The sequence below is a fragment of the Lithobates pipiens genome, unplaced genomic scaffold, assembly GCF_037356315.1.
Source record: "Lithobates pipiens isolate NorthernLeopardFrog02 unplaced genomic scaffold, aLitPip1_a1.2 Scaffold_8, whole genome shotgun sequence".
Classification (NCBI taxonomy): domain Eukaryota; kingdom Metazoa; phylum Chordata; class Amphibia; order Anura; family Ranidae; genus Lithobates; species Lithobates pipiens.
In genome coordinates, this window is record NW_027507903.1 from 577692568 (window position 1) to 577704991 (window position 12424).

The window sequence follows — 12424 nt, forward strand, 5'->3', positions numbered from 1 at the left end:
TTTAACCACTTGACCACTGGGCACTTAAACACCCTTAATAACCAGACCAATTTTCAGCTTTCGGTGCTCTCGCATTTTGAATGACAATTACTCAGTCATGCAACACTGGACCTATATGAAATTTTTGTCCTTTTTTTCACACAAATAGAGCTTTCTTTTGGTGGTATTTAATCACCGCTGGGTTTTTTTTTTTTTGTGCTATAAAAGAAAAAATACCGAAAATTCTGTAAAAAAACGAATTTTTCTTTGTTTCTGTTAGAAAATTTAGCAGATTAGTAATTTTTTCTTCATAAATTTTGGCCAAAATTTATACTACTACATATCTTTGGTAAAAATAAGTACAAATTGGTGGATATTATTTGGTCTTTGTGAAAGTTATAGAGTCCACAAGCTATGGTGCCAATATCTGAAAATTGATCACACCTGAAGGACTGACGGCCTATTTCAATTCTTGAGACCCTAACATGCCAGAAAAGTACAAATACCCCCCAAATGACCCCTTTTTGGAAAGAAGACATTCCAAGGTATTTAGTAAGAGGCATGATGAGTTTTTTGAAGTTGTCATTTTTTCCCACAATTCTTTGCAAAATCAAGATTCTTTTTACTTTTTTTTTTTTTTTCACAAAATTGTCATATTATCAGTTTATTTCTCACACACAGCATATGCATACCACAAATTACACCCCAAAACACATTCTGCTATTACTCCCGAGTATGGTGATACCACATGTGTGAGACTTTTACACAGCGTGGCCACATACAGAGGCCCAACATGCATGGAGCGCCATCAGGTGTTCTGGAGCACCCAGGACAATTCTGACATTTCTCTCCTACATGTAAAAATCATAATTTATTTGCTAGAAAATTACATAGAACTCCAAAACATTATATATGTTTTTTTAGCAAACACCCTGGAGAATACAATGGTGGTCTTTGCAACTTTTTATCTCGCACGGTATTTGCGCAGTAATTTTTCGAATGCTTTTTTTTGGAAAAAAAACTGTTTTGTGCTTAAAAAAAAAAAAAACACAGTAAAGTTAGCCCAATTTTTGCATAATGTGAAAGATGAAGTTACGCTGAGTAAATAGATACCTAATATGTCACTCTTCAAAATTGCACACGCTCGTGGAATGGCGGCAAACGTCGCTACTTAAAAATCCCCATAGGCGACGATTTACATTTTTTTTACTGGTTATATGTTTTGAGTTACAGAGGAGGTCTAGGGCTAGAATTATTTCTCTCGCTCTAACGTTCGCAGCGATACCTCACATGTGTGGTTTGAACACCGTTTTCATATGTGGGCGGGACTTACGCATGCGTTCGCTTCTGCATGCGAGCACATGGGGACAGGGGCGCTTTAAAAAAAACATTTTTTTTTATTGTTCATTTTACTTTATTTATTTTAGTTTGACATTTTTTTCCCCAAAAATAATTTTTTTGATCACTTTTATTCCTATTACAAGGAATGTAAACATCCCTTGTAATAGGAATATGGCATGACAGGTCCTCTTTACAGTGAGATGTGGGGTCAATAAGACCCCGCATCTCACCTCTAAGCTGGGAAGCCTGAAAAAAAAAAAGATTCTGGCTTTGATCGTATTAGCGATTCGGTAGAAGCACCGGAGGGCGGAGGGCGGCGGGAGATGTCTATGGCTGGGTATTGCAGGGTATCACCGACTATGGCTGGGTATCTCAGAGCATGGTGTTGCAGAGTACTGCGTTGCAGAGCATTGCAGGGTATTGGCGGGTGTTGCAGAGCATTGCAGAGTGTTGCAGGGTATTGGCGGGTGTTGCAGAGCATTGCAGAGTGTTGCAGGGTATCGGCGGGGGTTGCAGAGCATTGCAGAGTGTTGCAGGGTATCGGCGGGGGTTGCAGAGCATTGCAGAGTGTTGCAGGGTATCGGCGGGGGTTGCAGAGCATTGCAGAGTGTTGCAGGGTATTGGCGGGTGTTGCAGAGTGTTGCAGGGTATTGCAGAGCGTTGCGGAGTGTTGCAGGGCATTGCGGAGTGTTGCAGGGCATTGCGGAGTGTTGCAGGGCATTGCGGAGTGTTGCAGGGCATTGCGGAGTATTTGCAGGGCATTGCAGAGTATTTGCAGGGAATTGCAGAGTATTTGCAGGGAATTGCAGAGTATTTGCAGGGAATTGCAGAGTAATGCAGAGTATTTGCAGGGAATTGCAGAGTAATGCAGAGTATTTGCAGGGAATTGCAGAGTAATGCAGAGTATTTGCAGGGAATTGCAGAGTAATGCACAGTATTTGCAGGGATTTGAGGGGTTAATTTTCGGTGAGCAGCGATGTGGGCACTGCAGATGCAGCCCACATCGCTGCTGACACCGATCTCTTCCCCCTCCGCTGTACCGATCGGTACAGAGAGGGGGAGGGAGGAACCGGCGTCATAACATGACGCCGGCTTGTTTACAAGTGATCGCTCCGTCATTTGACGGAGCGATCACGTGGTAAACGGCCGCGATGAGCGGCCGTTTACCGTGATTCGTGATGCGCCGGGTCCAAATATTTCCCAAATACCCTTGTCTATGGCAGCTTACCTGGGCTCCAGTTCAGGCATGTTATCTAGCAAACTTTCAACAAAGGGCCCAAATCCTTCCACCTTGGTCTTTTTTTCAGCAGCATAGCTGTTCAGACACATATGCTCCCAGTGGCCCTTCAGGGCTGCTGTGGGAGAAACCTATCTGACAACCGAGGGGCCCTGTCCCTTTAGATTCTCCTTAGTTCTTTCAAATGCTAACACTATTCAGTGGGTAAACAATGCCCACTTATGCATCATCCCTGTCTCATTAGCATGCCAAGTCCCAGAATGCTCAGCGGCCCACTGGATGACACTTATGTGTCTCACCTCAATGTCAATTTCTCCTTCAATGAAGGGCAGATGTTGGCAGGCACCGATTTGGTTAGCTTTGCGCAGTGGCAGTATCATAGCCAATGAGGTTCACCTGAGGCGTGATTATTGCTAATTGAAAACTTTTCCCAATACCCCGCCATGATGACTTGAAATACAGTCAGCACTGGCAATTTTTGAGAGGTCTCTGAGGAGACTGAGCAATGTGTTTTAACCACTTGACCACTGGGCACTTAAACACCCTTAATAACCAGACCAATTTTCAGCTTTCGGTGCTCTCGCATTTTGAATGACAATTACTCAGTCATGCAACACTGGACCTATATGAAATTTTTGTCCTTTTTTTCACACAAATAGAGCTTTCTTTTGGTGGTATTTAATCACCGCTGGGTTTTTTTTTTTTTGTGCTATAAAAGAAAAAATACCGAAAATTCTGTAAAAAAACGAATTTTTCTTTGTTTCTGTTAGAAAATTTAGCAGATTAGTAATTTTTTCTTCATAAATTTTGGCCAAAATTTATACTACTACATATCTTTGGTAAAAATAAGTACAAATTGGTGGATATTATTTGGTCTTTGTGAAAGTTATAGAGTCCACAAGCTATGGTGCCAATATCTGAAAATTGATCACACCTGAAGGACTGACGGCCTATTTCAATTCTTGAGACCCTAACATGCCAGAAAAGTACAAATACCCCCCAAATGACCCCTTTTTGGAAAGAAGACATTCCAAGGTATTTAGTAAGAGGCATGATGAGTTTTTTGAAGTTGTCATTTTTTCCCACAATTCTTTGCAAAATCAAGATTCTTTTTACTTTTTTTTTTTTTTCACAAAATTGTCATATTATCAGTTTATTTCTCACACACAGCATATGCATACCACAAATTACACCCCAAAACACATTCTGCTATTACTCCCGAGTATGGTGATACCACATGTGTGAGACTTTTACACAGCGTGGCCACATACAGAGGCCCAACATGCATGGAGCGCCATCAGGTGTTCTGGAGCACCCAGGACAATTCTGACATTTCTCTCCTACATGTAAAAATCATAATTTATTTGCTAGAAAATTACATAGAACTCCAAAACATTATATATGTTTTTTTAGCAAACACCCTGGAGAATACAATGGTGGTCTTTGCAACTTTTTATCTCGCACGGTATTTGCGCAGTAATTTTTCGAATGCTTTTTTTTGGAAAAAAAACTGTTTTGTGCTTAAAAAAAAAAAAAACACAGTAAAGTTAGCCCAATTTTTGCATAATGTGAAAGATGAAGTTACGCTGAGTAAATAGATACCTAATATGTCACTCTTCAAAATTGCACACGCTCGTGGAATGGCGGCAAACGTCGCTACTTAAAAATCCCCATAGGCGACGATTTACATTTTTTTTACTGGTTATATGTTTTGAGTTACAGAGGAGGTCTAGGGCTAGAATTATTTCTCTCGCTCTAACGTTCGCAGCGATACCTCACATGTGTGGTTTGAACACCGTTTTCATATGTGGGCGGGACTTACGCATGCGTTCGCTTCTGCATGCGAGCACATGGGGACAGGGGCGCTTTAAAAAAAACATTTTTTTTTATTGTTCATTTTACTTTATTTATTTTAGTTTGACATTTTTTTCCCCAAAAATAATTTTTTTGATCACTTTTATTCCTATTACAAGGAATGTAAACATCCCTTGTAATAGGAATATGGCATGACAGGTCCTCTTTACAGTGAGATGTGGGGTCAATAAGACCCCGCATCTCACCTCTAAGCTGGGAAGCCTGAAAAAAAAAAAGATTCTGGCTTTGATCGTATTAGCGATTCGGTAGAAGCACCGGAGGGCGGAGGGCGGCGGGAGATGTCTATGGCTGGGTATTGCAGGGTATCACCGACTATGGCTGGGTATCTCAGAGCATGGTGTTGCAGAGTACTGCGTTGCAGAGCATTGCAGGGTATTGGCGGGTGTTGCAGAGCATTGCAGAGTGTTGCAGGGTATTGGCGGGTGTTGCAGAGCATTGCAGAGTGTTGCAGGGTATCGGCGGGGGTTGCAGAGCATTGCAGAGTGTTGCAGGGTATCGGCGGGGGTTGCAGAGCATTGCAGAGTGTTGCAGGGTATCGGCGGGGGTTGCAGAGCATTGCAGAGTGTTGCAGGGTATTGGCGGGTGTTGCAGAGTGTTGCAGGGTATTGCAGAGCGTTGCGGAGTGTTGCAGGGCATTGCGGAGTGTTGCAGGGCATTGCGGAGTGTTGCAGGGCATTGCGGAGTGTTGCAGGGCATTGCGGAGTATTTGCAGGGCATTGCAGAGTATTTGCAGGGAATTGCAGAGTATTTGCAGGGAATTGCAGAGTATTTGCAGGGAATTGCAGAGTATTTGCAGGGAATTGCAGAGTAATGCAGAGTATTTGCAGGGAATTGCAGAGTAATGCAGAGTATTTGCAGGGAATTGCAGAGTAATGCAGAGTATTTGCAGGGAATTGCAGAGTAATGCACAGTATTTGCAGGGATTTGAGGGGTTAATTTTCGGTGAGCAGCGATGTGGGCACTGCAGATGCAGCCCACATCGCTGCTGACACCGATCTCTTCCCCCTCCGCTGTACCGATCGGTACAGAGAGGGGGAGGGAGGAACCGGCGTCATAACATGACGCCGGCTTGTTTACAAGTGATCACTCCGTCATTTGACGGAGCGATCACGTGGTAAACGGCCGCGATGAGCGGCCGTTTACCGTGATTCGTGATGCGCCGGGTCCACAGGACCCAGCGGTCACGGATGCTCTCGTGTGCGCGCCCCAGGGGGCGCGCGAGAGCAGAATTCTGGGAGGCCGTTAATTAACGGCCTCTTAGAGTTAAACAACCGCCCTGATGCCGTTAATCGGCAATGGGCGGTTGTTAAGTGGTTAAACAGTAGATAAGTGACGGCTTCTTACGTGCAGACTGAGATGCGTTAGAGTTGAGGAAGTGTGTCACGTGCCTGGTGACACTATAGAGAGCTTTTCTGTCATCACGCAGCCTGGGTAGAACAATCTGGGATTGGCACGCGCTGCTCGTTCTTCACTTGCCTGTATTCAAGAGTGGCCTCGACCTCGTTTTTTGGCCTGGGTTTCTTCTGCTGGACCTGGCAACATGAGGCTAAAGGTGAACTGTCTTTATTTGTAACCCAGTCACTGATTAAGAATACTGGAAGCGTGTTGGGCGGTGTCTATTTGCAAGGTGAAACAAGGCCCTTGTTTCCGGGGAAAGAGCATTGACCTGTAGGTAAAACTAAGGCAGAAACTTTAGGCGTTCTCCACCTATACCGGACTGGACCCTATCTGCATGGTTGCAGGTTAGATTCTCCCTTTTATAGTCAACCTGTTCCAGAAAATGAAACGGAAGAGGATGATTAGCCAGCCTGGGCAAGCCAAATACTTTCGCTTTCAGGCACCCGGTGCCCTTGGCTCGATGGTCTTTTTCCACCATGGATGTCAAGATTTAAGCAGCTTGGACCACTATGGAGGAGGAGCTTTCAGAGCCCGGATAGCTCAGTCGGTAGAGCATCAGACTTTTAATCTGAGGGTCCAGGGTTCAAGTCCCTGTTCGGGCGGTGCCTCTCACCAACCCTTGAGCTGCCAATAGGGCAGTCTTTATGCACATCTGTGAGGAATGCTCAGAGAGATGAAATGTCCTAACTTCCCCCTTTCTAGGCTCCTGTAATCTGCCAAAAATAAAGGTGGCTGAAGGTGATTGCTTGACCAAATATTTCCCAAATACCCTTGTCTATGGCAGCTTACCTGGGCTCCAGTTCAGGCATGTTATCTAGCAAACTTTCAACAAAGGGCCCAAATCCTTCCACCTTGGTCTTTTTTCAGCAGCATAGCTGTTCAGACACATATGCTCCCAGTGGCCCTTCAGGGCTGCTGTGGGAGAAACCTATCTGACAACCGAGGGGCCCTGTCCCTTTAGATTCTCCTTAGTTCTTTCAAATGCTAACACTATTCAGTGGGTAAACAATGCCCACTTATGCATCATCCCTGTCTCATTAGCATGCCAAGTCCCAGAATGCTCAGCGGCCCACTGGATGACACTTATGTGTCTCACCTCAATGTCAATTTCTCCTTCAATGAAGGGCAGATGTTGGCAGGCACCGATTTGGTTAGCTTTGCGCAGTGGCAGTATCATAGCCAATGAGGTTCACCTGAGGCGTGATTATTGCTAATTGAAAACTTTTCCCAATACCCCGCCATGATGACTTGAAATACAGTCAGCACTGGCAATTTTTGAGAGTCTCTGAGGAGACTGAGCAATGTGTTTTAAACAGTAGATAAGTGACGGCTTCTTACGTGCAGACTGAGATGCGTTAGAGTTGAGGAAGTGTGTCACGTGCCTGGTGACACTATAGAGAGCTTTTCTGTCATCACGCAGCCTGGGTAGAACAATCTGGGATTGGCACGCGCTGCTCGTTCTTCACTTTCCTGTATTCAAGAGTGGCCTCGACCTCGTTTTTTGGCCTGGGTTTCTTCTGCTGGACCTGGCAACATGAGGCTAAAGGTGAACTGTCTTTATTTGTAACCCAGTCACTGATTAAGAATACTGGAAGCGTGTTGGGCGGTGTCTTTTTGCAAGGTGAAACAAGGCCCTTGTTTCCGGTGAAAGAGCATTGACCTGTAGGTAAAATTAAGGCAGAAACTTTAGGCGTTCTCCACCTATACCGGACTGGACCCTATCTGCATGGTTGCAGGTTAGATTCTCCCTTTTATAGTCAACCTGTTCCAGAAAATGAAACGGAAGAGGATGATTAGCCAGCCTGGGCAAGCCAAATACTTTCACTTTCAGGCACCCGGTGCCCTTGGCTCGATGGTCTTTTTCCACCATGGATGTCAAGATTTAAGCAGCTTGGACCACTATGGAGGAGGAGCTTTCAGAGCCCGGATAGCTCAGTCGGTAGAGCATCAGACTTTTAATCTGAGGGTCCAGGGTTCAAGTCCCTGTTCGGGCGGTGCCTCTCACCAACCCATGAGCCCCTGGAGCTGCCAATAGGGCAGTCTTTATGCACATCTGTGAGGAATGCTCAGAGAGATGAAATGTCCTAACTTCCCCCTTTCTAGGCTCCTGTAATCTGCCAGAAATAAAGGTGGCTGAAGGTGATTGCTTGACCAAATATTTCCCAAATACCCTTGTCTATGGCAGCTTACCTGGGCTCCAGTTCAGGCATGTTATCTAGCAAACTTTCAACAAAGGGCCCAAATCCTTCCACCTTGGTCTTTTTTCAGCAGCATAGCTGTTCAGACACATATGCTCCCAGTGGCCCTTCAGGGCTGCTGTGGGAGAAACCTATCTGACAACCGAGGGGCCCTGTCCCTTTAGATTCTCCTTAGTTCTTTCAAATGCTAACACTATTCAGTGGGTAAACAATGCCCACTTATGCATCATCCCTGTCTCATTAGCATGCCAAGTCCCAGAATGCTCAGCGGCCCACTGGATGACACTTATGTGTCTCACCTCAATGTCAATTTCTCCTTCAATGAAGGGCAGATGTTGGCAGGCACCGATTTGGTTAGCTTTGCGCAGTGGCAGTATCATAGCCAATGAGGTTCACCTGAGGCGTGATTATTGCTAATTGAAAACTTTTCCCAATACCCCGCCATGATGACTTGAAATACAGTCAGCACTGGCAATTTTTGAGAGTCTCTGAGGAGACTGAGCAATGTGTTTTAAACAGTAGATAAGTGACGGCTTCTTACGTGCAGACTGAGATGCGTTAGAGTTGAGGAAGTGTGTCACGTGCCTGGTGACACTATAGAGAGCTTTTCTGTCATCACGCAGCCTGGGTAGAACAATCTGGGATTGGCACGCGCTGCTCGTTCTTCATTTGCCTGTATTCAAGAGTGGCCTCGACCTCGTTTTTTGGCCTGGGTTTCTTCTGCTGGACCTGGCAACATGAGGCTAAAGGTGAACTGTCTTTATTTGTAACCCAGTCACTGATTAAGAATACTGGAAGCGTGTTGGGCGGTGTCTTTTTGCAAGGTGAAACAAGGCCCTTGTTTCCGGTGAAAGAGCATTGACCTGTAGGTAAAACTAAGGCAGAAACTTTAGGCGTTCTCCACCTATACCGGACTGGACCCTATCTGCATGGTTGCAGGTTAGATTCTCCCTTTTATAGTCAACCTGTTCCAGAAAATGAAACGGAAGAGGATGATTAGCCAGCCTGGGCAAGCCAAATACTTTCGCTTTCAGGCACCCGGTGCCCTTGGCTCGATGGTCTTTTTCCACCATGGATGTCAAGATTTAAGCAGCTTGGACCACTATGGAGGAGGAGCTTTCAGAGCCTGGATAGCTCAGTCGGTAGAGCATCAGACTTTTAATCTGAGGGTCCAGGGTTCAAGTCCCTGTTCGGGCGGTGCCTCTCACCAACCCTTGAGCCCCTGGAGCTGCCAATAGGGCAGTCTTTATGCACATCTGTGAGGAATGCTCAGAGAGATGAAATGTCCTAACTTCCCCCTTTCTAGGCTCCTGTAATCTGCCAGAAATAAAGGTGGCTGAAGGTGATTGCTTGACCAAATATTTCCCAAATACCCTTGTCTATGGCAGCTTACCTGGGCTCCAGTTCAGGCATGTTATCTAGCAAACTTTCAACAAAGGGCCCAAATCCTTCCACCTTGGTCTTTTTTCAGCAGCATAGCTGTTCAGACACATATGCTCCCAGTGGCCCTTCAGGGCTGCTGTGGGAGAAACCTATCTGACAACCGAGGGGCCCTGTCCCTTTAGATTCTCCTTAGTTCTTTCAAATGCTAACACTATTCAGTGGGTAAACAATGCCCACTTATGCATCATCCCTGTCTCATTAGCATGCCAAGTCCCAGAATGCTCAGCGGCCCACTGGATGACACTTATGTGTCTCACCTCAATGTCAATTTCTCCTTCAATGAAGGGCAGATGTTGGCAGGCACCGATTTGGTTAGCTTTGCGCAGTGGCAGTATCATAGCCAATGAGGTTCACCTGAGGCGTGATTATTGCTAATTGAAAACTTTTCCCAATACCCCGCCATGATGACTTGAAATACAGTCAGCACTGGCAATTTTTGAGAGTCTCTGAGGAGACTGAGCAATGTGTTTTAAACAGTAGATAAGTGACGGCTTCTTACGTGCAGACTGAGATGCGTTAGAGTTGAGGAAGTGTGTCACGTGCCTGGTGACACTATAGAGAGCTTTTCTGTCATCACGCAGCCTGGGTAGAACAATCTGGGATTGGCACGCGCTGCTCGTTCTTCACTTGCCTGTATTCAAGAGTGGCCTCGACCTCGTTTTTTGGCCTGGGTTTCTTCTGCTGGACCTGGCAACATGAGGCTAAAGGTGAACTGTCTTTATTTGTAACCCAGTCACTGATTAAGAATACTGGAAGCGTGTTGGGCGGTGTCTTTTTGCAAGGTGAAACAAGGCCCTTGTTTCCGGTGAAAGAGCATTGACCTGTAGGTAAAACTAAGGCAGAAACTTTAGGCGTTCTCCACCTATACCGGACTGGACCCTATCTGCATGGTTGCAGGTTAGATTCTCCCTTTTATAGTCAACCTGTTCCAGAAAATGAAACGGAAGAGGATGATTAGCCAGCCTGGGCAAGCCAAATACTTTCGCTTTCAGGCACCCGGTGCCCTTGGCTCGATGGTCTTTTTCCACCATGGATGTCAAGATTTAAGCAGCTTGGACCACTATGGAGGAGGAGCTTTCAGAGCCCGGATAGCTCAGTCGGTAGAGCATCAGACTTTTAATCTGAGGGTCCAGGGTTCAAGTCCCTGTTCGGGCGGTGCCTCTCACCAACCTTTGAGCCCCTGGAGCTGCCAATAGGGCAGTCTTCATGCACATCTGTGAGGAATGCTCAGAGAGATGAAATGTCCTAACTTCCCCCTTTCTAGGCTCCTGTAATCTGCCAGAAATAAAGGTGGCTGAAGGTGATTGCTTGACCAAATATTTCCCAAATACCCCTGTCTATGGCAGCTTACCTGGGCTCCAGTTCAGGCATGTTATCTAGCAAACTTTCAACAAAGGGCCCAAATCCTTCCACCTTGGTCTTTTTTCAGCAGCATAGCTGTTCAGACACATATGCTCCCAGTGGCCCTTCAGGGCTGCTGTGGGAGAAACCTATCTGACAACCGAGGGGCCCTGTCCCTTTAGATTCTCCTTAGTTCTTTCAAATGCTAACACTATTCAGTGGGTAAACAATGCCCACTTATGCATCATCCCTGTCTCATTAGCATGTCAAGTCCCAGAATGCTCAGCGGCCCACTGGATGACACTTATGTGTCTCACCTCAATGTCAATTTCTCCTTCAATGAAGGGCAGATGTTGGCAGGCACCGATTTGGTTAGCTTTGCGCAGTGGCAGTATCATAGCCAATGAGGTTCACCTGAGGCGTGATTATTGCTAATTGAAAACTTTTCCCAATACCCCGCCATGATGACTTGAAATACAGTCAGCACTGGCAATTTTTGAGAGTCTCTGAGGAGACTGAGCAATGTGTTTTAAACAGTAGATAAGTGACGGCTTCTTACGTGCAGACTGAGATGCGTTAGAGTTGAGGAAGTGTGTCACGTGCCTGGTGACACTATAGAGAGCTTTTCTGTCATCACGCAGCCTGGGTAGAACAATCTGGGATTGGCACGCGCTGCTCGTTCTTCACTTGCCTGTATTCAAGAGTGGCCTCGACCTCGTTTTTTGGCCTGGGTTTCTTCTGCTGGACCTGGCAACATGAGGCTAAAGGTGAACTGTCTTTATTTGTAACCCAGTCACTGATTAAGAATACTGGAAGCGTGTTGGGCGGTGTCTTTTTGCAAGGTGAAACAAGGCCCTTGTTTCCGGTGAAAGAGCATTGACCTGTAGGTAAAACTAAGGCAGAAACTTTAGGCGTTCTCCACCTATACCGGACTGGACCCTATCTGCATGGTTGCAGGTTAGATTCTCCCTTTTATAGTCAACCTGTTCCAGAAAATGAAACGGAAGAGGATGATTAGCCAGCCTGGGCAAGCCAAATACTTTCGCTTTCAGGCACCCGGTGCCCTTGGCTCGATGGTCTTTTTCCACCATGGATGTCAAGATTTAAGCAGCTTGGACCACTATGGAGGAAGAGCTTTCAGAGCCCGGATAGCTCAGTCGGTAGAGCATCAGACTTTTAATCTGAGGGTCCAGGGTTCAAGTCCCTGTTCCGGCGGTGCCTCTCACCAACCCTTTTGCCCCTATAGCTGCCAATAGGGCAGTCTTTATGCACATCTGTGAGGAATGCTCAGAGAGATGAAATGTCCTAACTTCCCCCTTTCTAGGCTCCTGTAATCTGCCAGAAATAAAGGTGGCTGAAGGTGATTGCTTGACCAAATATTTCCCAAATACCCTTGTCTATGGCAGCTTACCTGGGCTCCAGTTCAGGCATGTTATCTAGCAAACTTTCAACAAAGGGCCCAAATCCTTCCACCTTGGTCTTTTTTCAGCAGCATAGCTGTTCAGACACATATGCTCCCAGTGGCCCTTCAGGGCTGCTGTGGGAGAAACCTATCTGACAACCGAGGGGCCCTGTCCCTTTAGATTCTCCTTAGTTCTTTCAAATGCTAACA

General features: G+C 46.0%; 5 non-coding genes across 5 annotated transcripts; all 5 read left to right on the plus strand.

Annotated features, from left to right (window-relative positions):
• Positions 1-2913: 2913 nt before the first annotated feature.
• LOC143965122 (U4 spliceosomal RNA) lies at positions 2914-3055 on the plus strand. The gene has a single exon (XR_013271528.1). It is a non-coding gene; the product is annotated as a U4 spliceosomal RNA (small nuclear RNA).
• Positions 3056-6983: 3928 nt separating this feature from the next.
• LOC143964870 (U4 spliceosomal RNA) lies at positions 6984-7124 on the plus strand. The gene has a single exon (XR_013271319.1). It is a non-coding gene; the product is annotated as a U4 spliceosomal RNA (small nuclear RNA).
• Positions 7125-8384: 1260 nt separating this feature from the next.
• LOC143964871 (U4 spliceosomal RNA) lies at positions 8385-8525 on the plus strand. Its single transcript, XR_013271320.1, has one exon. It is a non-coding gene; the product is annotated as a U4 spliceosomal RNA (small nuclear RNA).
• A 1260-nt stretch (positions 8526-9785) lies between these two features.
• On the plus strand, positions 9786-9926 carry LOC143964872 (U4 spliceosomal RNA). Its single transcript, XR_013271321.1, has one exon. It is a non-coding gene; the product is annotated as a U4 spliceosomal RNA (small nuclear RNA).
• A 1260-nt stretch (positions 9927-11186) lies between these two features.
• Positions 11187-11327, plus strand: LOC143964873 (U4 spliceosomal RNA). The gene has a single exon (XR_013271322.1). It is a non-coding gene; the product is annotated as a U4 spliceosomal RNA (small nuclear RNA).
• The last annotated feature ends 1097 nt before the right edge of the window (positions 11328-12424 follow it).